The following is a 24,805-nucleotide window of genomic DNA, read 5'->3' on the forward strand; positions in this document are numbered from 1 at the left end:
AGGGATGGACGCAAAAAAAATGCCCCTTTATTTCCAAATAAAATATTGGCACCATACATTGTTCTAGGGAAAAATTTTAAACAATGCAATAACTGGGACAAATGGGCAAATAAAATGTGTGGGTTTTAATTACATTAGCATGTATTATTTTAAAACTATAATGGCCGAAAACTGAGAAATAATGATTTTTTTTTCTTATTTTATTTTTATAAAATAAAAAAAATAATTCTTAGCAAAAAGTACCCCCAAAGAACAAAGAAAGCCTATTTGGTGGTGAAAAAAACAAGCTATAGATTGTTTCGTTGTGATAATAAGTAGTAATAAAGTTATAGGCGAATGAATGGAAGTAGCGCTAACAGTTGAAAATTGCTCTGTTTTTTAAGGGGAAAAACCCTTCGATGTGAAGTGGTTAATGCCTGTTAAAGTGGAATATAACCCTGCATTTCAACTTTGCTCTAAAACATTATTTACAGCATATTATATGCAAAAAACATTTTTTTTTTTTACTAGACCAGCATTGGAAGGGTTAAACACAGAGGTTTAAAGTTCCGTGGAGAGATATGCAGGAGTTCATATTGTTACATTCTATTTAGTTATATGTATCTATTGAGAAATGTTACACACTCTTTGGCTGTCCTCCAACTCCTCAGTCAGAGAGATGAGTCACGTTCAACACTTAGATACATTTATGTAAACAAAATGTATCTTTGTCAGCTTCCGATGCGTCTGCAGAAATCTCCAGGAACTTTAAAGCACTGTGTAACCCTTCCAATGCTGGTCTAGTAAAAAAAAAATGCTGGTTGCATATAATATACTGTAAATAATGTTTTAGAGCAAAGTTGAAATGCAGGGTTATATTCTGCTTTAACTATTATTATTTAATATTTATATTGCACCAGCACTGTACAGTGTATATTGTCTTGTCACTTAACTGTCTCTTACAAATTCCATGCAGACAGTGCCCCGGCTATGTTTAAACCCAGGAACCCAGTGCTGCAAGATGAGAGAGCTGACCACCATGCCTCCATGCTGCCCCAAGTTGTTATTATTATTACTTATTTGTATGGCACTAATATTCTTTGCAAAACTTTATAGAGAACACTGAATAAGTCCCATCACTCGCTATTCCTGAGAGGGACTCTCATTATAAAATTCCCAGTATACAGTCTAGGGTTGGGGAAGAACAGGTAACAATAGGCAAAATATACAGTCTATGCAGACATATTAAAAATAGATCTGCTTTATGAGAATTTTCAACGCTCTCTTTGAAACATAACTCAAACAAACTCAATATGCTGACCAGGGAAGAGGCAATAATGAATAATTATCTCTATTCCTGCCTCCACAAGTATTCCTCATTCTTAGTCCATCTCAGCGAGCGTCCGGCCTCAGAGCACCGCTGCACAATTTTATTTTGAAGTAATTGGTTAACATATAAGTATGTATTGATATTAACAATGATATATTATGTATAGATGTAGCCCCTCTCTGACCCGCCTGCAAGAGTGTTATCTACTTTACGTAAGTCATGACTTGTACTTGTTTTGTATGCTTTTTTGCTATTTGCTATATTGAGTCACATTTGTTGGTGCTACATAAATATCATTTAATGTATATCAATCTTTCTGTTTATGGATGGCTAATACTGGACTATAAGGTGATTGTGTTATTACTGGATTCATATGCAACAGGGAGAGATAGGCAGAGATAGAGAGAGAGAGAGAGATAGAGAGAGAGAGAGAGAGAGAGAGAGAGAGAGGGGGAGAGAGAGAGAGAGAGAGAGAGAGAGAGAGAGAGGGAGAGAGAAAGGGAGAGGATGTTTTCTTCTATAGAATGAAAATGTGTTCTGTAGCTAAATATTTTATAAATAGCATAAGAACAACTTTATTGTGTAGCAGGTTAATGCCTCCTGTATATATGCTAGGGAAATGTAATGCTTCTAGCTGAACTGCCCTGAAAGAGCAGGAACTAGAAAATTGAACATGAACGTGCATAAAGTACATTGTAGGTCAGCCTGCATTGATTACCAATACCTACATATGTGCGTTCAGTGAACCATCCACACAACACATATATTACTAAGAGCAGAAACATTCTTTGCAGATATAGTCATTACTGGTTGTTGTAACCAGATCTGGATTTCAGCGTTGTTAGTCCATCTACACTACAGGATGTATTTGACTTGTGCATTTCCTAAACAGCGCTTTAACTGCCAAAATAGTAAGATACCAGCCAGCCTCCCTACTCACTTGCACACTATTTTGTCAGTTAGACTTTGCAATTGCTGTTCAGGAAATGCTGTTGAAAACAAAGAAAACCCTAAGAATCCCCCATGAGGAGATGGACTGCCACAAAACCTGTTGGTTCTGACAGACTTTAACTGCCTACTTTTTTCACGATAGTCATCCTCCTGGCGGTTAATTAATTCTGCCAAATAGGCAGAAATACATTTTTTTTTTGTTTTTTTTTTTGTTTCATGTAAAGCTACCAGAGTGGTAGCTACATGAAACAACACTAGAGGGCGCATGTGTCCCTCTAGTGCAATCGTCGCCGGCATCAATAGCAAACAGGGGAAAGCGTATATAACGCGTTTCCCTGTTCGGCTTTTCCTGTCACCATGACGACGATCGGAATGACGACATGGACGTCAGCCGACGTCCTGACGCCTCCGATCCAGCCCTTAGCGCTGCCCGGAAGTCATTGGTCCGGGCAGTGCAGGGCTCTGGCGGGGGGGTCCTCTTCTGCCGCTGCTTGGGGGCGATCGCCGCACAGTGGCGGTGATCAAGCTGTACGCGCGGCTAGCAAAGTGCTAGCTGTGCATACAGCACTTTAAATGGGGCGAATTGCCTTACCAGGGGCTGAGATATCCTCCGTGGCGGCTTACCCCGAGCTCAGCTTGGGGTTACCGCCTGGAGGGTTAAAGTCTAGTGAGGCTTGGTTGCCCACCCCTGAAGCCTTCTCATGTTATTGTGTATGTTAAAACTCTGGCCATCAGTCATTCAGTAAAAGTGAATCTCTTTTTAAATCAGAAATTATCAATATTTCCACCACAGTTGCATCAGTAGGCAAAATAATATATACTGTAGGAAAACAGGAAGTGAGAGTGAGACATAATCACATGCTTCACCTCTCCTCTGGAATGCTCTTCCACACCACATCCGTCACTTTGTAACCTTTGATATCTTGAAACTCTCCCTCAAAACTCACTTTTTCCAACATTTACCTTTTAAAGAAAACCTATAAGGAAAAAACCTCCCCTAGGTGGTACTTAACTCGGTTGGGGGGGAAGCCTCCGGATCCTATTGAGGCTCCCCCCGTCCTCCTCGGTCCCACGGCGGCGGCAAAAATCCTCCCGGAGCGGCGGCGATGTAAATATTTACCTCCGTGGCTCCAACGCAGGTGCAGTATCCGCACCTTCCCACGGAGATAGGCGGAAATAGCTGATCTCCGTCGGGCCGCTCTACTGCGCAGGCGCAAGTCTCCTGCCCCTGCGCAGTAGAACGGACCCGACGGAGATCGGCTATTTCCGCCTATCTCCATCAGAAGAGCCCCCGCTGGAGCCTGGAAAGGTAAATATTGAACAGGCTGTCGGGTCTGTCGGGCCGCTGTTCGGAGGGCTGCAGCGAGACCCCCGTGGGACAGAGGAGGACGGGGAAGCCTCATTAGGATCTGAAGGCTTCCCCCTCCTGAGGTGAGTACCCCCTAGGGACGTTTTTATTCTTACAGTGTCTCTTTAACCTCTTGCCAAGTTGCACTTCTGCTAGATAACCTAAAAACGCACTGCTTCTCGGTATGACTATTATACTGTAAGTGCAATGTTGCCATATGTGTACAGTTGAATAAGAGGGTGTAACTACAGGGGAGCAGACCCTGCGACCGCATGGGGACCCAGAGCTGTAAGCTAACCCCAACTATTGCTTCACTCTGATGAAGGGGTCCATCCTTCATATCAGATGTTTTTGTGGCTACACTTGTTACAGGTGTGAAGAGTATGTTGTCCAAACTTGTTTTATGACCCGTACAAGATGGGTTCCCAGGTTGTGAGGGTCACCAGAGGTAGGCAAGGGAAAGGGTGTGAACACTGGTGGGCCTCATCAAGGTTTTGTTGTGGGGCCCATGATTTGTAGCTATGCCCCTGGTTGAATCAAGGATTTTTGGGGTCGACAGTATCCCAATTAGAACAGCCATTTTCGGGTCGAATACATGGACAACCAAAATTTGAACACCAACACTATTTGTTTGACTAAAAGGCTGCATGCTAGTTTCAGGGCAGTCCAGCAACTCTCTCCACCAGCACTGACTTGGATGTTCCATGCATATTGTTGATCAGATAACAGTAGTTTTCACAAGCAGGTATTTGTATATATGGCAGCTTACCTATAACACAAATAAAGTGGTAAAGAGGACAACAGTTGTGTGATTTTCAGCACACTAGGCACTGTGTACACCTGAAGGGAACAGCTGCTGCATAATGTTTGCCACAGGTCTTCTTTCAAGGTCTGTACTTTGTTCCACGTGTTTAAACACAAACGCATCATTCCTTGGCCACAAGCTAATTGGCACTTTGAAAGATTTATGAGTACTCTGGGGAAGTTCTTCACAGCAACAGTATCTCTGAACACAGCATGGGGACAAAACCTGTTTTCTTTTCTCTGAGACTATAGCTTTATTTCACATTATACTATGGACAGATAACCTGCAGAGATGGGGCTAAACTGAGAATCAAAGACCTTGAGATAAGAAAACTCAAAATGAAGGGGGCTAATTTACTAAAGGAGAAATGCAATGGAGAACAGTAGCACTTACTGAAGTCTTCACTTCAAACATCCAATTATGTGCAGAAAGTTCATAGTTTTGGAATTGTTCTGCATCTGATTGGACGTTCAAAGGCATCATTGCTCTTCACTGGGTTTATTTTGCAAAAAGCCTCAAAATAAAGGTCTCAACTGTATTTTATATTCCCTTTATTTGCAATAAACTTAATTTTTTGAAAGATTAACTAGACCCCCTTTTTTCAGATACATGGTTATTCTGATTTAACTTCCACATTTTCACAAAATATAAGAAGATACTCTTTCGCCTATTGCCCATATATAAAGGTTGAAAGTAGTGAGTCCATGCATATGAATCCAAAGCAGTAATCTGAAACAGACATGATTAATCACCACACAGATGTTGTTTCTTAACCTAACAATCTCTCCTTACTTCTATACACCCCCTTGAATTTGACTATAGCAATATTTTTATGCAGCTCAGTCTAGCCCAACTGTGGGCAAACTACGGCCTGCAGGCCGGCTTCTGCTCCTCTTACCTTCTCCCTTCTGCCGACTCACCCTATCACACTCTCCAGCGGTTATCTCCATGTTCACAGTGGCTTCATGTGACCTGTCATCATTACCTAGCAGCATGTCACAAGACGCCACCGTTGCCATGGAGATCACCGCTGGAGAGTGTAATTGGGTGAGTTATACCCAATCCTTCTCTGCTAATCATGGCAGTTAACATTGCCGCCTACAGCGGCGCTGTTTTTACCAGGACGCCTCTGGTGCCTTTTTTTGCCCTTATTTCATTTCCTGTCCCTGGGTTGATTTGTTTTCACATTGAAGTGGCAAATTTCCATGGGGGTTTTAGGGACAAAAGTGAGAAAATCCTCTCCAACGGGGTATTGACTGGAGTAAAAGAAAAGAAAACCTCAGACACCTCTCTACAATATCTATAACTAACATAAAAGATTTCCCCGGCATTGTTTATAAGAAACATTGCTTTAGAGACTTGGTTTGTAATTGCTATGCATGAATATTTTACATATCACTATAACAGATAATTAAAGACGGAGAAGGCCACACTGTAAATTATCTATTGTCTTGTCTGCTCCGTAACTCATGGGAACCTTCAGAATTGCATCTCTTTCAGAAGATTAGGGCATTAAATTGTTATTGATTAGGACATTAGACGTGATTGGTTTCTGCAGATAGAAAGTGATCTGGCTCTACGAGCCTGCCACCCATCAATTGGTGCCATCCATCTCCTCGCACGATCATGCCTCATCCCCTAATGCAAAAATCTGAAATCTATAACAAACATTCTATACACCTTTTTGGGCTGATAATTAGTTATTGTGTTTTGCTAGCTTCTCCGGTAATATATACACGAGGATTGCTTCCCTGATCATTCCAAGTAGGAAGCTGTTACTCAGTGAGAAGACATGAGTTCCTGGGCTGTAATGCGGGCCACACGTATTACAACTTTGATTCAATTAGATTATGTTTTGATTATGATTGTTCACTCACTCCTTGGAATACCACAACAGGTCTGTACATTATTATAACACAATGCAATAGGTTATCAGTGTAGGTATTAGGCCATCCCTTATAAGATACAACCAGAAATCAACAAGAGCATAGAGAAGAAAAAGGGTTTCACAGCTTGTAACAATTTACATAAAATGTAACTTTTATTGTAGCATAATAAATAGCCAAATGTTCGCTGTTCGCTGCGAATGCGAACAGACGATGTTCGCAGAATACTGCTCGCCGGCAAACTGTTCGGACCATCTCTAATATACAGCTTCCATAGGTACTGTTACCACCGGTAAACACTTGAATAGGAAAATCAACTTTGAAAGAATCAACATTTTCAGGATTTCTATCTTGCCCAAAATACTATGATTCTTTTTTTGTAATTCTGCAGCTAGTTTTGGAATCTTCATTTAATATCTTTATACTGGTTGAACTCGATGGACGTATGTCTTTTTTCAACCAAAATAACTATGTAACTATGTATATTTATTGACAAAAAGGATCATTAAGTTTCTACATAAATTCATACCGAGGTAGCTAATTTGACGCTACCTTTTTTTTGCCATAGAATGGTAAACTGTCGTGGCTAATCTGGGTCAAAAATTGCATAATCAACCAGATACATTAAACAGCTAGTTATATGAATGATATGAATGATATATGAATGAATTCTTAATTCTGAGCAGGGGCGGACCTACTATGACACAGCCTGAAGCACCCGCCGGGAAGAAGTGGTGGGTTCATCCCTCCCTCTCCTTGAGCTCCCCTCCTATGTCCCTTTGCAGAGCTTGCGCAAGGGTGCATTTTTGTAAATCTCTCACCTGTCCATGCAACGCGTCAGCTAGCTCCTCTTTACTTCCAGTCTCCCTATGCATCATGCAGGGAAATAGTGTAGAATTAGATTCTGAGAAGTCCTTCCTTGCGCACTTCCATTTCCTATCAAACATTTTGGTTCAGGAGGAATTATTCACCTATCTCTGCTCTAATCCCCTCTCCCAATGCAGAGCTGCCTGGTACTGGGCCTTGCAGGGAATCTCCATCACAAATTTCGGCATTAGATAGGAATAACATTTGTTTTTTCTTTACATTTTCAAAATTGTTTGCCCTCATAAGCATTGATGAGCTGCAAAAAGTATTCAAAAGTCTTTCTGTAAGCAGCTGTCACACATATGCTGTCAGAATGAGTCAGAGATAAATAGTGAAACAGAATGCTTGGTGAACATCTCACACATAACACTGTTATTTTTAAAGGGTACCTGAACTCCAAGAAATATGGATGACTCGATGTGTATTTCCGTTCAGATAATGCCAGGTTGTCTTTCTGCCTGGCTGTCATCCTGATCTTGGCCTCTATTACTGGGGGACATTCTGCAAAGAAAAGAAAAAAAAAAGTATTAACCCTTTATACTAAAACACATACTCACAATAAGCTAGGACACTGTCAGTAATAAAATAAACTGTCAAAAATTGAGAATGATTAGAAAGCCTTATCCACAAGATTAGCAGTTTTCTGTTGGGTGATAAACCATTTAGAAGCAACTACCCAACTTGCAGATATTTCCCAGCATAAGGTAAACACTGCAAAGCTTCAAATTGCGAGAGATTGGAACCTAATAAAAGTATCAATAGAAACTCTTAAAGCGGAATATAACCCTGCATTTCAACTTTGCTCTAAAACATTATTTACAGTATATTATATGCAACCAGCATTTTTTTTTTACTAGACCAGCATTGGAAGGGTTACACACAGCTTTAAAGTTCCTGGAGATTTCTGCAGACGCATCCGAAACTGACAATGTGACTCACTCTCTCAGGAGCTGGAGGACAGCCAAAGAGTGTGTAACATTTCTCAATAGATACATATAACTAAATAAAATGTAACAATCTGAACTTCTGCATATCGCTCCCGGACCCTTAAACCTCTGTGTTTAACCCTTCCAATGCTGGTCTAGTAAAAAAAAAATGCTTTTTGCATATAATATGCTGTAAATAATGTTTTAGAGCAAAGTTGAAATGCAGGGTTATATTCCGCTTTAAAATTAATGTTTCCAAAACCATGATCTATGAACATATCCTAGTCCTAGCCATTCTTAGTGATAGTATAGGCCCATTTACAAAAATAGGACATCCTTGGATAAAATATATTGACTGTCCGGGCCTAAGGCCAACCCTTCTGGACATTTAGAGTGTCCACTTGAAATCAGGGCTTGTGCTTTGATAGGGTCAAACTGGACAGTGCTGTTTTCAATTTTGAGAAAATATTTGCAAAATTATATTGTATTTTCGCAATATGGTCAAAGGAAACAAAACGTTTATTTCTGTTGTGAAAATTCATAATAACCCTAATAATGCATAATTCGTAATAATTTGGCATGAAAATAATTTTAGTGCTAAATTTCTAAAAAAAAAAAATTAGAAAAATCACAAATGTATTGCATGATGATTTTTGATTGCTTTTTTGCTCCAAAGTTGCATTTTACAGTATTTTCACAAAAAAGAATGTGAAAAGAATATCGGCATTTTTGCTCATCACCAGTGCCTACAAGCCAATGAGTGTAGAGGTCACAAGTGTCCTGTCAATACAGTATGAAAATGTAAGGGGTCCCACATTCATTTTTACTCATGGCCCAATTTTACATACAATATTCCCTGCTTGAAATGAAAAGGAGGATCGGAAAGATCCAGCATTTTGAAACTTACACTGCTTGTCAATGTGAAATATTGTTGAACAACCCCTAGAAGAGAATCCAAGTTAGTTTTGTTTTTTGTTCATCTTTTTTTTTTTTTTTTTTTTTTACGTTTGTGTGAATTCTCAGTTTCATATATGAGTATGTGGAAGTGATGAACCCACGACTGGTGGGAAATTTGGATAGTTAAGTTCAATGCCTTTGCTGAGATTTTCTTCACTTCTGTACTCCTCAAAGACCCTTAGCTGTTCATGTTTTTTTTTTTTACTGTAAGCATCTAATAAAATAGATTGAAACTAAAAATGGAGGATCTTACTTTCTAAAAAAAGACTACAGAATAGTTTGTATTTGGCCAATTCACCACTGCTTAGTTCCCTGCTTAGAACAGGTCCCTACTCTACCTCCACCAGTCAGCCACAAGCAAACACTTGATGCTCTAAAACTCAAGTTTCAAGCTGAGACAATTTTGGTTCTTAACCTTTAAACAAAGAGAACACATGCACACACATCAATCTCAATCGCCAGGGAGCTAATTGTACCACCTAAAGCATTTAAGAAAAGGGCTGTGATGGCGCAAGCAGCAGCTCAAGAGAGTCTGCTACCAGACCACAATGGCTGCTGAGATAAATACGCAAACTAAGCCCCCCCCCCTTATTTAAGTCCCAGCATGGTGAACATAGCTACCCTTGTTTGTGTATTCTGAACAGTCTGTCCCTCTCTCTTTGCAAATTAACCTTTCCCAATCATACAGACAAGGGGCTCATTGCCGCCTTATGCTAGTGAACAGAGAAAGTCAATGAGATGCAAATAATTTCAACTTGCATGCAGATTACATGCAAAATGTATGCAGCTTGAAATTGGATCAATCAAAATAACTTCTTCTAACTGATCTTAATTAGTCAAAGCTGCATACAATTTAAAAGAAGCTTGAATGCAGACACAAATTATTTGCCTTTTCTATACCAGGTAGGGGGAAGGTAGGGGTAGACCTGTGGAGGGGGCGGGGCAAGGGACTTGCAAGAGGTGAATATCTATGCAAATTCAGTGGCTCCATGTCTCTGTTAATATAGCCTGCTGGTGATCCTCCTACCTGAGAGTACAGTTCTCTAAAATGTCAATATATAATATATGCTATATTCAGGCTATAGGCACAGATGTCCTGCTACCCTAGACTTTGCCCTCCAGGAACCTACAAACCCCCACCAAATGACACCGTAAAGGGTGCTGGCTGTCCCAGCTGTCATGTCTCCCTTATTTCCCTTGTCATTATAGATAGTTACAAGTGCCCTTTAATATTAGATAATTATAGGTATCCTCAGTATTTAATAGCCAGAGGTGCCCCTAACTGAAGGGAGATCTGGTCAGTGGAATGCCAAGAGCCAAGTGAGTAACCTTTGATTTAGACTCCCCTTGGTACTCTGCATAGGGAAGGAGGGAGGGAGGCACTCAGGGAGAGGAGTGAGATGCCTTTCCATCAACAGGCGCCTGTAGGCACATGCCTTTAGTGCCTTATGATATATCTGGCCCTGGATACAGCTTTAAACTTTACTCTGAGTATTGAAGAATAAAGGTAAAATTGAAAAAAAAAAAAAAGGAAATGAAATGAAACCATGACTTACACATAAAAGCCTCCAGCATAATACTCTGACACAGGCATTTACTTATTGTCTCTATTGCCGCTAGCCCTCATAGTGTCCTATACAATATTTACAGAGGCAATGCCCAGTGTGGCTATGCTGGGACCTGATGATAGGTTGCTCACATGCCATTACACTGGGGGAAAAGCATTTCTAAATAAAGTCAGGAAGCGTCTTGGTTGCAAAGCGGATAGCAAAAGCCAACTGTAACAGAAGATGTGAGGACATATTTGTGTTGGCTTTTATGAGAAGGTCTTCATTTCTTTTCATTCTTAAGGTTTTACTGTGAGATTATATGCATTATTCATAGCTTTGATTAAATAAAGCAGAAGGGAGAAAAAATAGCATATTGCTCTCAAACGAGTGTAGATAATTACCTTTTTTTCTGTTCTTAAACAGACCCAAGCTTACAAAACAGTATATTTATGTAAATGTATACCCTTCTCAGTGTAATCAACTCTTAACAGCACAACAGAAAAGTTTATCCTTTTTCAGAGTACTAGTAAAGGGTAACTCTACATTTGTTTAAAAAAAACAAAAAAAACAAATGCACTGCACAATATGTTATTGGTATTTAATAATTTTAAGGTTGTATATTGCTAAACTTTATCACTTTATTTTAGTCTGCCACCAGCTGTATTTCTACAAGCACGGTGGCGTAGTGGTTAGTGGTCTTGCCTTGCAGCGCCGGGTCCCCAGTTTTAATCCCAGCCTGGGCACTCTCGTCGGAGGTTGTATGTTCTCCCAGTGTCTGTGTGGGTTTCCTCTGGGTGCTCTGGTTTCCTCCCACATCCCAAAAATATGAATATGGTGCAAAACTCGCACTGTGGCCCCAAGCTCCTTAATTACACCACTGGATATGGCATCAGTACGAGCAAGATTGTGTGTGTATTGTGTTGGTGAGCAGCTATCCAATACCAGAGCTTGTCTGGAAGTTGAGGGGATGGGGGCATCTGAGCTGAACAATGACGAGGGGGCATTGACAGTAGAAGTGCAGCAGAGGTTTTCTGGTAACTCTTCAACGTAAAATAATCCAGGATGTACTGCCCCAGGTAGCCCACACTTTTCATTCATTAATAAGACTGAAGATATTAACACTCTCGTTATCTGTTTTGCATTTAACATTACCTTAAAAATAAAACAGACAGGCAAAATAACTTTGTTATTGTAGCCTTGAATATTGAAAGAGAGACGGTTAGTATTATTAATAGTACATCTGGTGTTCAAATAGTTTAACATGCATTTGTTGATTGTCAGAAAAGTCTTAGTCTGGCATATGTTGTACATGTTAATTTATTATTAGGCATGCCATATGTCTGGCAAATAGATCATACAATTATACATCAAAAACCAGTAGAAAAGAAAATTCCACTGCACCAATGGCTGGGTGAAAAAAAGTTCTCCGTTTATTGTTACATCAGTGGGTACAAAAAGTTAAAAAAGCTTACGCGTATCGGAGCTCGTGGCCCCTTAATCATAGCTTACACATTGTTACAATGCACCAGTTTAAATAGTCCAGTGCCGTCCCACCACAAGGAGGGAGGGAGGTGTGGCCAAAGGCCTTAAAGCAACACACATATATATAACTCCACATTAAAATGGCAATCTAGTCGGTTGCACCATTTGCAGGTTGCAGTATGTAGGTTGTACTACACGACCTCTACGTCAACGCATTTCTGAACATTATAACGGAGCCTCCAGATGCCTCAGGAATAAGTCTTACATCTCTCAAGTTTCTAGTGTGTCCAAGCATTTTCTGAATGCACATCAGGGAGATATGAGGGGTTTTGTTTTCCAAGGGGTGGAGAGGGTCTTGCGTTCTGCCAGAGGGGGAGATTTGTACAGGGTTTTACGAAAGAGAGAGGCTTTTTGGATTTAGAAATTAGGGACCCGGATTCCTCAGGGGTTAAACTCCAGAATGGACGTTAGTCTAACATATGACTCTAGTCTATAATGTTATAGTAATTCTGGATTTTTACCAGCATTTTGGATTGAATTTTGCTCTTACTAATTTTGCCATGTCCGTTTTTTAGTGAATCTGGATAACTTGACATAGTATTGATATGTTTGTTACTGTGTACGTAACATTTTATGTTATTTCATATCTTGGCTGTTGCCATTTTACTGTGGAGTTATATATATGTGTGTTGCTTTAAGGCCTTTGGCCACGCCTCCCTCCCTCCTTGTGGTGGGACGGCACTGGACTATTTAAACTGGTGCATTGTAACAATGTGTAAGCTATGATTAAGGGGCCACGAGCTCCGATACGCGTAAGCTTTTTTAACTTTTTGTACCCACTGATGCAACAATAAACAGAGAACTTTTTTTCACCCAGCCATTGGTGCAGTGGAATTTTCTTTTCTACTGGTTGCTGAGCTTGCAGGTTCCTGGCTCCCTTTGGCTCATCTGTGTGTGGATGTTGCGGGTCCTCTCCTGTTTTGCCTCCTTTATACATCAAAAACAATTTTACAAATAAAGCACATGCTGCTAATACTTAAGGACTCACTGTGACTTCTATTCCAGAAGATGTCAGCAAGTCATCAAGATGCTTTTCATGATTCTAGGTGATTTTGGTGGTATCCACTCTTTACCTTACCAGGTACGCTTTCCTTCTTCCAGATCAGTGTGTAGGACTCTCAGTATGCCTATTGGATCATTAAGGCCAAGTCAGCAAAACAAAATATATCATAATGTTGTATTCTGGAATCTTAACTAGTGTTTATCAGTCATAAACCATAAAATTAGCAGTTTACGTTTCAAATACTGGTTAATTAAAGAGAAACCGTGACCAAGAATTGAACTTCATCCCAATCAGTAGCTGATACCCCCTTTCCCATGATAAATCTTTTCCTTTTCACAAACTGATCATCAGGGGGCTCTGTATGGCTGATATTGTGGTGAACCCTACACCGTGTGGTGTCAGGACCATGGTCCTGACATCACACTGTGGGAGCCTTGTTGCATTGTGAAAAATAACAGCTGTTTACAACTGCCAAAAAAGCAAGCAGCATCTCCTTCCAGTGACATCACCTGCCAGCAGTAAAAAATTCACCATGTGATAAATGTCAGAGCGTATATCAGGGAGAGGAAAGATTTTTCAATGGGCAAACACTGACAATCATTTATACATAATTAATGTAAAAATGTTATTGCATTATTTTCACTGGAGTTCCTATTTAAAGGGGTTATGTGGGGGTTTCTGAGGAGAAAAACTGCCACTTACCTGGGGCTTCTATCAGCCCCCTGCAGCGGTAATGTCCCACGCCGTCCTGCTCCCATCCGCCGTTCCCCGCAGCAGGCACCGGGCTATTATTCGTCTGACACACAGACGAATAATGCACGCTACCGCGCCTCCGCTCGCGTCATCTGAGGCTTACTGCGCAGGCGCAGTACAACGGTTTCTTGTACTGCGCTTGCGCAGTAAGCTTCCGATGACGCAAGCGGAAGCGAGCGGGTGCACGGCCACTGTAGCGCTGCCGCAGTTGGATCCCATGCCGCTTAGACCTGGGCCGGCGGCGGAGAACGGCAGATAGGAGGAGGATGGCGTGGGACATTACCGCTGCACGGGGCTGATAGAAGCCCAAGGTAACTGTCTGTTTTTCTCCTCCGCAACCCCCACAGAACTCCTTTAAGTCCAGTAAAACTGCCATGCACAGAGCATGGGGCTTTATGCTACTACTGCAATCCACAGAACTAGGGCAATGTGCATTATGCCATGTGCTACCATAGCAATGTGTAAGTTACCAAGGTAATATAACGGATGGTTTAAAAAAACGTACCAGACCTCCATGGATCAGGGCTTAAGTGAGAAGTTTCAGCATGTAATGTAAAGTGCTGACATTCCCTAACATGGGTGGTTGGGGGGGTTGTATTTCACTTTACGTTGGTTAGTGTAACCTAGGGCCTACAATGCCTTTCTGGTTGGTCACCAGTAAACAGCCAAACTGCTCAGATTTTGCATGAGGATTCCACTGTAGGAGTCCATTAATGTTAACTTTGGTCACCTTGGTCTCATTGCATGGCCCCAGTGTTTCCACATGTTCCCTGTAAGTGATAGAACCAATAGAAACGCTGTATAGTGTTAATAGGCATGCAGTGACTCAGTCATTCCTTAACACTCATGCACACACATGTCTAAAGTTGGCTGAGGCGGCCCATATTGACCGCCTCAGCTGATAATCAAGCACGTGTACAGTGGCCCCAACCTCAAACCCGCAAGTGATCCGGCGGATAAACTCACCTCTTCGCAACACCCGATCCTATTGTCTATGCTGGGCCCCTGCCTGCTGAGTAACATCACGCTCCTTCCTCTACGCCACTCTGTCATCCCTCCGCCTACCCGCATAGCAACACAGCGTATCAACAGCTACACAGCTGTCAGGCATCTGAGCAGCCTGGCCCAGTGATGTTGCCCAAGTCCTGATCCCCAACTGGCGACATCCATCAAAGGTGTGAACACACCTTTTCATTAAGACAGTGACAGGGGCGTAGCAATGGGGGTTGCAGAGGTAGCCACCGCATCAGGGCTCTTGGGCCAGAGGGGCCCCAAAGGGCCCTCCCTAAACTACAGTATTAGCTCTCTATTGGTTCTGTGTTCATAATAATCACTTCTATAGATACTTTGAATAGTAGTAATTATTAACAAACTGCTCCCCATCCCCTTCTTGCACCTCAAACACTGTAGATGCCATTGGCAGGTTTTGGTGCGCCGTATCTATTACTATGTATAGAGTGCTTGGGGGGCCCTAATGTAAACTTGCATCGGGGCCCACAACTCCTTAGCTACACCACTGGACAGTGAGTATTAACGTCAGTTGATAAATACTCTCAACGGGCGCTGCAAGTGCTCATGTGAAGTTATTTGAATTCCCAGATGAGTAATGCCCATAGCTCTTCCCGCTGCATGGACTCTGTAAAGCATGACCTTAGAGAGGTACCTGATATTTGGAGTTAAGAACCATGGCACAATAAATGTCTTATTTATTAAGCTTGGCCTGTGTAGCAATAAACTGGGAAATACTCCAAACTAAAGCTGGCAGTTGCAGATGGTCTAAACAGACTTGATGTTAAAAGGAAGAAAAAATAGTAATATCTTGCTAATTGGTATGACGAGTCCTGCTAATGAACATTCCGTAAATGAATGCTCATGTGGCTCAACAGCTATGGCCACCTCTTATACGTCTATTTGTAAATATGGTTTATTTTATTTTCAACAGCTTTTATTATAACTATTCAGTTAAGCATATGGTCAGATTATCCGTAAAGGAAAAAAGAGGAAGGAAGGAAATTCTTATGAATTATTATCTTATGAATTTGCAAACCAAGTATTCGGTTTTCAGGAAAATGCTTTTGGCTCATTTTTAGGAAATGGTGTTTATGTGCCTTATTATTAAAGTGGACCTGAACTCAGAACTATCTCTCTACTCTAAAAGATACACAACAGCAGAATAACCTTTAAAGAAAAAAAAATCTTTGTTACAGCTGATACAAATCCTGCAATAAATCTGCACTGTTTCTTCTTTCTGCTTTCATGGAAGCAGACATATTGTTAACATCTTGTGCTTTCAAATGAGCTTATCTGCCTTATCTGCCACGTGACACAGGGAGAGATCAAATTACAGCTTGTGACACAAATGAGGGGAATTAAGCTGGCCACTAACGGTCCAATTTCTAGCGAAAAATCGTTCGAACGATCAGAAATTCTGATCGGATTGGTTGTAAATAATCTCCATTGGTGGACACAATCTATTATGAACGAGTGAAAAAAATGTCGCCCGAATGAATTTTCGTCGAACGAAAATTTGGATTTTCTTGGTGGTCATGATCGATAGGAAGCAATGATTGGTTAGTTGATGGTGTAGTGAACGATTTTTCGTCCGATCAGAGTTTCTGATCGCTCGAACGATTTTTCGCTAGAAATTGGACCGTTAGTGGCCAGCTTTAGACAGGCGAAACTCTTTAAATACATAAATGGGTGCATTTCTCTCTGTTTTCCTTGAGTCTTGTGTAAAGGTTCAGGTCCCCTTTAATCAGAGCTCTTTTTTAAATGTAAAGGTGGCCTCTAACAATACAATAACAACAATAACAAATGATCAATTACGAATGATTCTTTGTATGAAAAACCGTAAATAATCATTTGGGACCACTAATGGACAAAAATCACCTAACCAATCCGATCAGATTGGCGGGATCAAACCAAAATTCGGATCGATTTCATAAATCTGATCGGACTGGTTAGAAGATTTAGTGGTCCCAAATGATCATATATGAATATGATCATTAATACAAAGAATCATTCGTAGTTGATCGTTCGGTAAATTGTATTATTAGTGGCCACCTTACGTCAAACTTCACCTAAAAAAAATCTCAATGCAGTGTCATAATAAAAGTGTTCATCTCTGGGTGAGACAGTTTGCTGTTCTGGGTGACTCCACCTAGTTCTACCAGTCTCCAAGCAGCAAAATCAGAAACACACCCACCACTTTTGAATGGAAAAGGTTGCATTTTTCACCGTTGGTCACTAGGTGTATGTGTGTGTGTGTGTGCGTGTGTGTGTGTGCGTGCGTGTGTGTGCGTGTGTGCGTGCGTGTGCGTGCGTGCGTGTGTGTGTGTGTTAAAGTGTATGAATATGTTGAGTGTGTGCATGTATGCACAGTTGGTTGAGTAAGAATCATCCACAAGTCATCTTAGGGGCCTTGAGAGTAGAGATGGCCCGGGTTCGGGAACTTCCGCAAAAGTTTGGTTTGCGGGAACTTTCGCGAACCGCAATAGACTTCAATGGGGAGGCGAACCCTAGAAAACGAGAAACACTTATGCTGGCCAGAAAAGTGATGGAAAAGATGTTTCAAGGGGTCTAACATCTGAGTTTTTGCATGGATGAGTGGGATAGATGCCAAAAGTGGATTTGACGCAAAGCAGAAATCACATTAAATGCTAAATTGCAGGCCTAAAGTGCTTTAAAACATCTTGCATGTGTATACATCAATCAAGGAGTGTAATTAGAGTACTGCTTTACACTGACACACCAAACTTACTGTGTAATGCACCGCAAACAGCTGTTTGCGAAGTGACGGCCATGCTGGACTGGTGCGCACCATGGCCAGAGTGCAGGCCGTGGCGGTTTTCAAGCCCATATGGTCGCCGGGATGTGGTCAAGCCTGCGCACCCAGTAGTCCAAGGATTAATCGCTGCTCACAGTGTCTGCATCCACACTTAAGACCAGGTAGTCGGGTACCTGCCGGCTGCCGGTCCAGGCGTTGGTGGAGGGTGGATCCGGAAGAGCTAAGGCGAGGCGTTAGACTAAAGAATGTCCGCATGTCCGACATCACCATGAGATCGCTGGAGCCTCCTGTCCTTGTCTGCGTGGACATGGGAGAAGGATTACTGGCAGTGGTACCTTTATTGCATTGTGCTGTGACATCACCCTTAAACGCATTGTAAAACATAGTTGCCAGCTTGTTCTGCATGTGCTGCATCCTTTCTGTCAAGTCAATAAATAACCTATGTCAATAACTAAAAAGACAGAAATATTTCAAAGAACAGTCTGATTACAGCAAACCATGCAAGCGTGTTTTCTATGATCAAAAATAGAAGCTCTTCTGACAAAGCTGACACATTTCACCAAATGCTAATCAATAGCCCTCACAGTCTTTCCAGTCTGATGCTTGTAGTCAATGGGCATGCCAAAGTATCTGACCTCACTGCATTCTAGACCCCAAAGTGACCCAAAATCCCCATTCTAGACCCCAAATCCCTGTCCTTCTGTTCTGTCCTGAGTAGCAGCACACTTACGAGTCATAATTGTGCTCTTCATCTCAATGGACCTTGCAGTACGGTAAAGACCAGTGATGATCGTAATTAGCTAATTACGATTACTCAAAATTTCACATAAATTTACGCTTATACATAATTATGGTTTGTAAATTCAATTGATTTCGTATAGTGAATCGTAATTTTAATTTAATGTTTACGTAATTTTGTGCCGGCTTTGGCAGTGAATAGCAAAGCCATGACACCAAAATTGCTACATGCATAATAGTGGGTACAAGCCAAAAAAAGAATTTTCCAAAAAGACCCTGTAGTTTTTTAAAAAATCGATTTTAAAAATGCAAAGAAAAAATGGTTTTTAAACTAAAAAAAAGGGACAGTTTAAAAACCATTTTTCTTAGCATTTTTAAAATCAATTTTTGATTTTGTTCACAGTACAAATTATTGATTACTTTCTTATTCTGAATTCTTAAGTGCACAAAATCACATTAAACAGAGATACCAGATTTGTTTTCTATATAAACTGTAATTAAGCACTTCAGCCTAGTCATTTTTCACCTTATGCATCCAAGCAATTTTCACCTTCCATTCATTCACCAATAACTTTATCACTACTATATCTTGTTTTTTTCCACCACCAATTAGACTTTCTTTGGAATATTAAGAAAACATTTAAAAAATTTCATTATTTCTCAGTTTTCAGCCATTATAGCTTTAAAATAATACATGCTACATAATTAAAACCCCCGTATGTTATTTGACCATTTGTCCCGGTTATTACGCCATTTAAATTATGTCCCTATCACAATGTATGGCGCCAATATTTTATTTGGAAATAAATTTTTAGTTTTGCGTGCATCAATACTTACAAGCTTATAATTTATAAAAATATTAGTTGTATACCCCTTTACATGCATATTAAAAAAAAAGTTCAGACCCTTAGGTAACTTTTTTTTTTTTTTTAGTTAAAAATTTTATTTGAGTATTTTTTGGGCGTGGGAGGTAAATAATTAATTTTAAATGTAATTTTTGTGTCTTTTTGTAATGAAAATGTATGTGCATGTAGTTTTACTATTTGACTACAAGATGGCCACAGTGATTTTTTTTCTCTATCCTGTGAGCGAGCATGCTCGCTTACAGGAACTACAAGGAGGACGTTCCCAATCAATGAATGGGAATAATGTTCCCATTCAGTGATCTCAGGCTACCCGGGGGTAGCGCGGGTGCACACCGGCGCGTGCACAATCGCGCATGGGAGCGCACAGAAATGCGCAGCAGCAGAGCAGCAGCCTTCTGGACATGAAAGTCACATCCAAAAGGCGAAAATGGTAATAATGTCTTTAATCATTATAAAGGCAATATGCCTACTTACAAACAACTCGAGTTAAAATGTTTCAGAGATAAAAAGTTGTCTTCCTTTACAAAGTGTACAATACTGCTACCACGCGTTGCTTACATAGTGGGTGGCCCTGAGAATTATTGCAACTACGATACTTCACTAGTGGCTGCAGCTATGTTAATTAACATAGTTACTGTAACTATGCGTGCTGCTATGTAAGGCATGCATAGCAACCGCTCCTCCTTTTTAACAAGTGCTCTCTCACATTAAAGTGAATCCGAGGTGCACTTTTACACATTGCATAATTGTGTTCCTTTCCTATTGTTTATAGGGCATTCCTCAAGCCAAATACTTTTTTGTTTTTGTTTTGATACTCTAATTCCCTATAAACTAAAAAAGCCAAACCCACAGGTTTTCAGAGAGCCAAGGCAGTAGCAAGGGCTCATGGGAGCTCAGTCTGGGCAGGAGGAGGGGCAGGTGTTACTAGCCATTGATTTCAGAGGCAGAGAGGAGGAGGGAGGAGGAGAGGGGATTAGGCTGATGGATCAAGATACAGATAAGCCTGCCTCTGTGTAATGTTTACAAACAACATGGCCGCTGTCATTGTATCACAGGAATAAATAATCATGTTCTATTAAAACAGTTTGCAGCTAGATTTGCTGTGTAAACCATCTAAACTTTAGGTAACATATATAGACAAGTTACTTGTTATAGTTAGTTTTTAATCTCGGATCCGCTTTAAGCTGCTCTAATGAATCAAGCCCTATATGACTTATTTATTACCGCCCTTAATGTTTTGCTCTTTATTTTCCTTATTTTCTGTTTTTTAGATGTCAGATTCATACAGATAAAGAGTACAGTATGTTTTCTGTATGGTGCTGCCTACATGGTTTTTAGTTATGAGAAATTCAAGTGTTGCTGTCTGTTCCATCATTTGGCTGTCCAATGGGGAGGTTCAAACACAGCTGCTTCTTCTCCTAATAGTGGTTGTGACTGGCACTGTCTAGAGCTGTGACAGAAGTGACAGCACGGACTCTGTATAAACCGTCCCTCCTTGACAGCACAGAAGCATGAAGCTTTTGTTGGTTTGTTAATTAAAAACTGAACCACGGGAAGAATTTGACTTTATGTCTTAGTAACTTGCTTTGAAGTGTTTAATAATTACTTTAACTTTTGTAATACTTTTGGTGCCTGCCAGTGCTTATGTTTTTATCATGCAGATCTGACATTAGTGTGTGCCTCCAACAGGCACTTCCAGTTTGTGCAAGTAGCAGAAAAGATAATAAATAGCTGAATTTTGTTTTGCTTTCTGAACTGAGAGCACAGTGTGCTGTCATACGCTTCTAGTTTCTCTAGACTGTAGAGTAATGTTTTTCCAACTCACGCTTGCAAATAAATTCCACTTAAGATAATCATGGTGTGCCAACCATTATAAGTGAATAGGTCAAACTATTATTTTTAATTGATTTATTTTAGGTACTAAATTAAAAATCCTGCAGATTGCTGTATCTAGGATGTAGGGTTATGTAGACCCGATGTTAAGTAGGTATCTGTTGGCTGCATTAGGAGAATGAAGTAGCCTTTATTTATACTGGTCACCTGTAGAGAACACACTTTCTACCTGCCTTGACATTGCTGGGTAAAGCAGCAGGACATTATCAGCTCTCATCTCCTACATTTCATTAATGGTCTTTAAAGAGTCAAAAATGTTTCTACAATGAAAAATACTTAGCAAGATTTATAAAACCATTTACAAATGTTTTTATACTTGGAGGAAGGCAAGAAAACACAAAAATGAGACATCTCATTCATAGCATTCATATTTGTTCTCTGACCCTGGCTTGGTCTACACTAGGTCTGCTGATAAACTAGGTCTGCTGATAATTTCCCTGAGTGGATGGCAACATACCAACGGTTGGACATGCAGGCTGCTCAAACATGTCCACCTTCACCATGTCCAGTAGTTTGTCCATAAAGCAAATGCAACCAACAGACAACATTTTTAATAAATCTAAAGCAGGTTTCCTTGCTTGCTTAGGTACTTTGCTGCACTGTGGTGTTTCCCAACCCTGGAGAACCCATGGACATCAAATTCTTTTTCTAACCCTATTTGCCATCAACTAAAGCTTTCTAACAGACTTCACTTGAGGTAACAATCCTCTGAATGAACCATTTTTAACCAGATCAGCACACTATCTTACATCCATAAGTTTCCTGGAAACAGTGCCAAACAAGAACAGTAATGCTGGGCATACACGGCTCGATTTTGCCGCTCGATTCTCCCACTCGATCGATTCCCCGCTCATTTCTGCAGGCGATTGTCTTATCTTCCACTCCTTTTTCTTATCTTTTTACATTGTCCTCAATGCAGAATCGAGCAGCAAAACGATCGGGTGGGAGATCAGACGTGTTGGAAATTATCTATCGAGCCATCTAAATGGCTCAGAATCAAGCCATGTATTCCCAGCATAAGAGTTTTAGAAGTGAATGGACAGAGCATAAAACAAAGTACAGAGAGGAACACAAGAGCAAAGCACTTTTTTTTGTAGAACATTTGGTTGATGGGCTTATCTCACAGCAGTCTGATTGTCCCAGTTATGTGTTGGTAACTTGCATGGCTTGAACATGTTCCTAAATCCTCAGACACTTAAAGGGAAGGTCCAAGCAAAATAAAAAAATGAGTTTCACTTACCTGGGGCTTCTACCAGCCCCATGCAGCCATCCTATGCTCTCATAGTCACTCACTGCTGCTCCAGTCCCCTGCTGGCAGCTTGCCGACCTCTGAGGTCGGCAGGACGCATTGCGTACATTTTTACGCATTCCTGCTAGTGCAGGAACATTAACGCATACATTTTACGCATTACTGGTTCAATGGGTAAAAATGTACGCATTGAACCAGTAACGCATAAAAATGTATGCGTTAATGTTCCTGCACTAGCAGGAATGCGTAAAAATGTACGCAATGCGTCCCGCCGACCTCCGAGGTCAGCAAGCTGCCAGCGGGGGACTGGAGCAGCAGTGAGTGACTACGAGAGCACAGGATGGCTGCATGGGGCTGGTAGAAGCCCCAGGTAAGTGAAACTCATTTTTTTATTTTGCTTGGACATTCCCTTTAAGGATGGTCAATATATACAAGTGTACAACAATGGAATACAACATTGTGTCTTGTATGTGCTGTATGATTTCTTGGACACTAGGGCCTCTATTCAGTAACTTTTTTTTCCGGAGTTTTCTCACAGGCGATGTTACCACACTTTATTAATAAAACACATGTTAAGCTCCACTAAGCAAGAAAATACTCAAAATTGTTTGATAGTATTTGGATTACTTTTTAGTTAGGGGGTTGATAGCGCAGCGGTGGTTGGGCAGAAAGCGGCGTGGGGGGGGGGGGGGGACAGAGGCATGTCCTGCATCAGGGAACATCCCTCTGTGTCTCATCTGAAACCCCCCTCCCCCCTGCCGCACAACCTCTGGTACACTTTAATTTTTTTAAGAAAACATAAAAAAAATTGGCTCTCGGGAGAAATCTCAGGAGAAGGGGTAACTACCTATGTGTATTTGTAATTATCTTGTATATCTTAGGTTCTCAACACAGGGTATGCATAGCTCAGCAGGTACTTCAGTTAGACTCAGAGGGTACTTGAACTTGTCATAGGGAATCCATTGTAGTCAATTTTGAGATTAAAACAATGAGAACATTTGCATAAACAAACCTGAATAAATATAATTTGTTAATTAAAAGCAACAAGCAATATTTGGAAAGCATTTCGACACAAGTATGAACTATTCCAGAGAAATATGAGTCAAGGGGTACTTAAGATTATATTACCCACAGTAAAAGGGATCTTGGCCAGCACAGTGTAATACATGTGTATAATCCATCCTAGAAAAATGTTACGGAGGAGCTGTCAGCAATACTATCTCAGAAAAAAACAACACATATAGAAGTAGATAAATACTTGCTTTACTTACATATCATATGTATTAAACTGTCTACATTTGGATTTGAGTGATTTTACTATAGTAAAAAAAAAAGTAAATCATTTTTAGGATTCTCCATCTTAACTGTGTCTATTTTGAAGCCAATCCTAATGTAATTTCCTTACTTTACTCTCCTCTGCCTGATTGTGTATGCAATGCCCACCCTCATTTCAGTCTTCAGGCACACCCACCTAGCTCTGAAATAGAAAGTGCATTGTCTCAGCATGAGAAATATTGGCCAATCACAGAGGAACAGAGGTGTGGGAGGAGAAAACAGGAGGGAAAGAAGCTTCAGCCAATAAGGCTGCATTAGTTAAGGGGAAACTAAAGAAGAAAAAAAAAGACAACCCAGCATGCCCTGCATCTTCCTTTGTGCAGCAGATGTACCAAATAAGTTGGGGAATGTTATTTTATGGATAAGAAAACTGTTATTTTTAACTTTTGGATTGCCTAGTTAGCATCCTTATTACTTGTATACCAGATACAAATAAAGAATTGATTTTTGATTTTATGCCCGACAGTTAAACTTTAAAAAACACTGTCATGCTATATATAACCTCTGTATTATGTATTCATGTTTGTTTGCTCAACTTTGAATTGAGCCCTGAAAGACAATAGCATAATGCTAACAATCTGGTGGATCACTCTCTAGGCAACTTTGCATTATATAATTATCAATACTTTTTGTTGATTTCAATATTACCCCTTCACCCCAAAGCGGTTTTTACCCTAACGGACAAGAGCGATTTTCCCCTTCCAGTGCTTATTCCTTTCATTTGCCAATAGCTTAATCACTACTAATCACAATGAAATGATCTACAGTATATCTTTTTTTTTTCACCACCAATTAGGCTTTTTGGGGTTAATATTTGTTTTTTTTTTCAGTAATTTTTGGGGTTGATATTTGTTTTCAGTAATTACTTTAAAGGGGCTTTCAGCAGCTATCACAGCCTCTGGCTAGCACAAGATTTTAATTATGTCCCTAGTACAAAGTTTGGTGACAATATATTATTTAAAAATAAAGGTGTATTTTTTCTATGGTGTTTTTTTTCTGACTAATCTCACATGCACACGCTCAGGAACGCACGTGCACGT

The 24,805-nt window shown here is 40.5% G+C and overlaps 1 protein-coding gene across 5 annotated transcripts in view; it reads left to right on the top strand.

Annotated features, from left to right (window-relative positions):
- LOC137521606 (carbonic anhydrase-related protein 10-like) overlaps nucleotides 1-24,805 on the top strand; it is a 549,933-nt gene that overhangs the window by 351,554 nt on the left and 173,574 nt on the right. The gene's annotated exons all lie outside the window — the stretch shown is intronic.

Source organism: Hyperolius riggenbachi, chromosome 6 (assembly GCF_040937935.1).
Source record: "Hyperolius riggenbachi isolate aHypRig1 chromosome 6, aHypRig1.pri, whole genome shotgun sequence".
NCBI lineage: Eukaryota > Metazoa > Chordata > Amphibia > Anura > Hyperoliidae > Hyperolius > Hyperolius riggenbachi.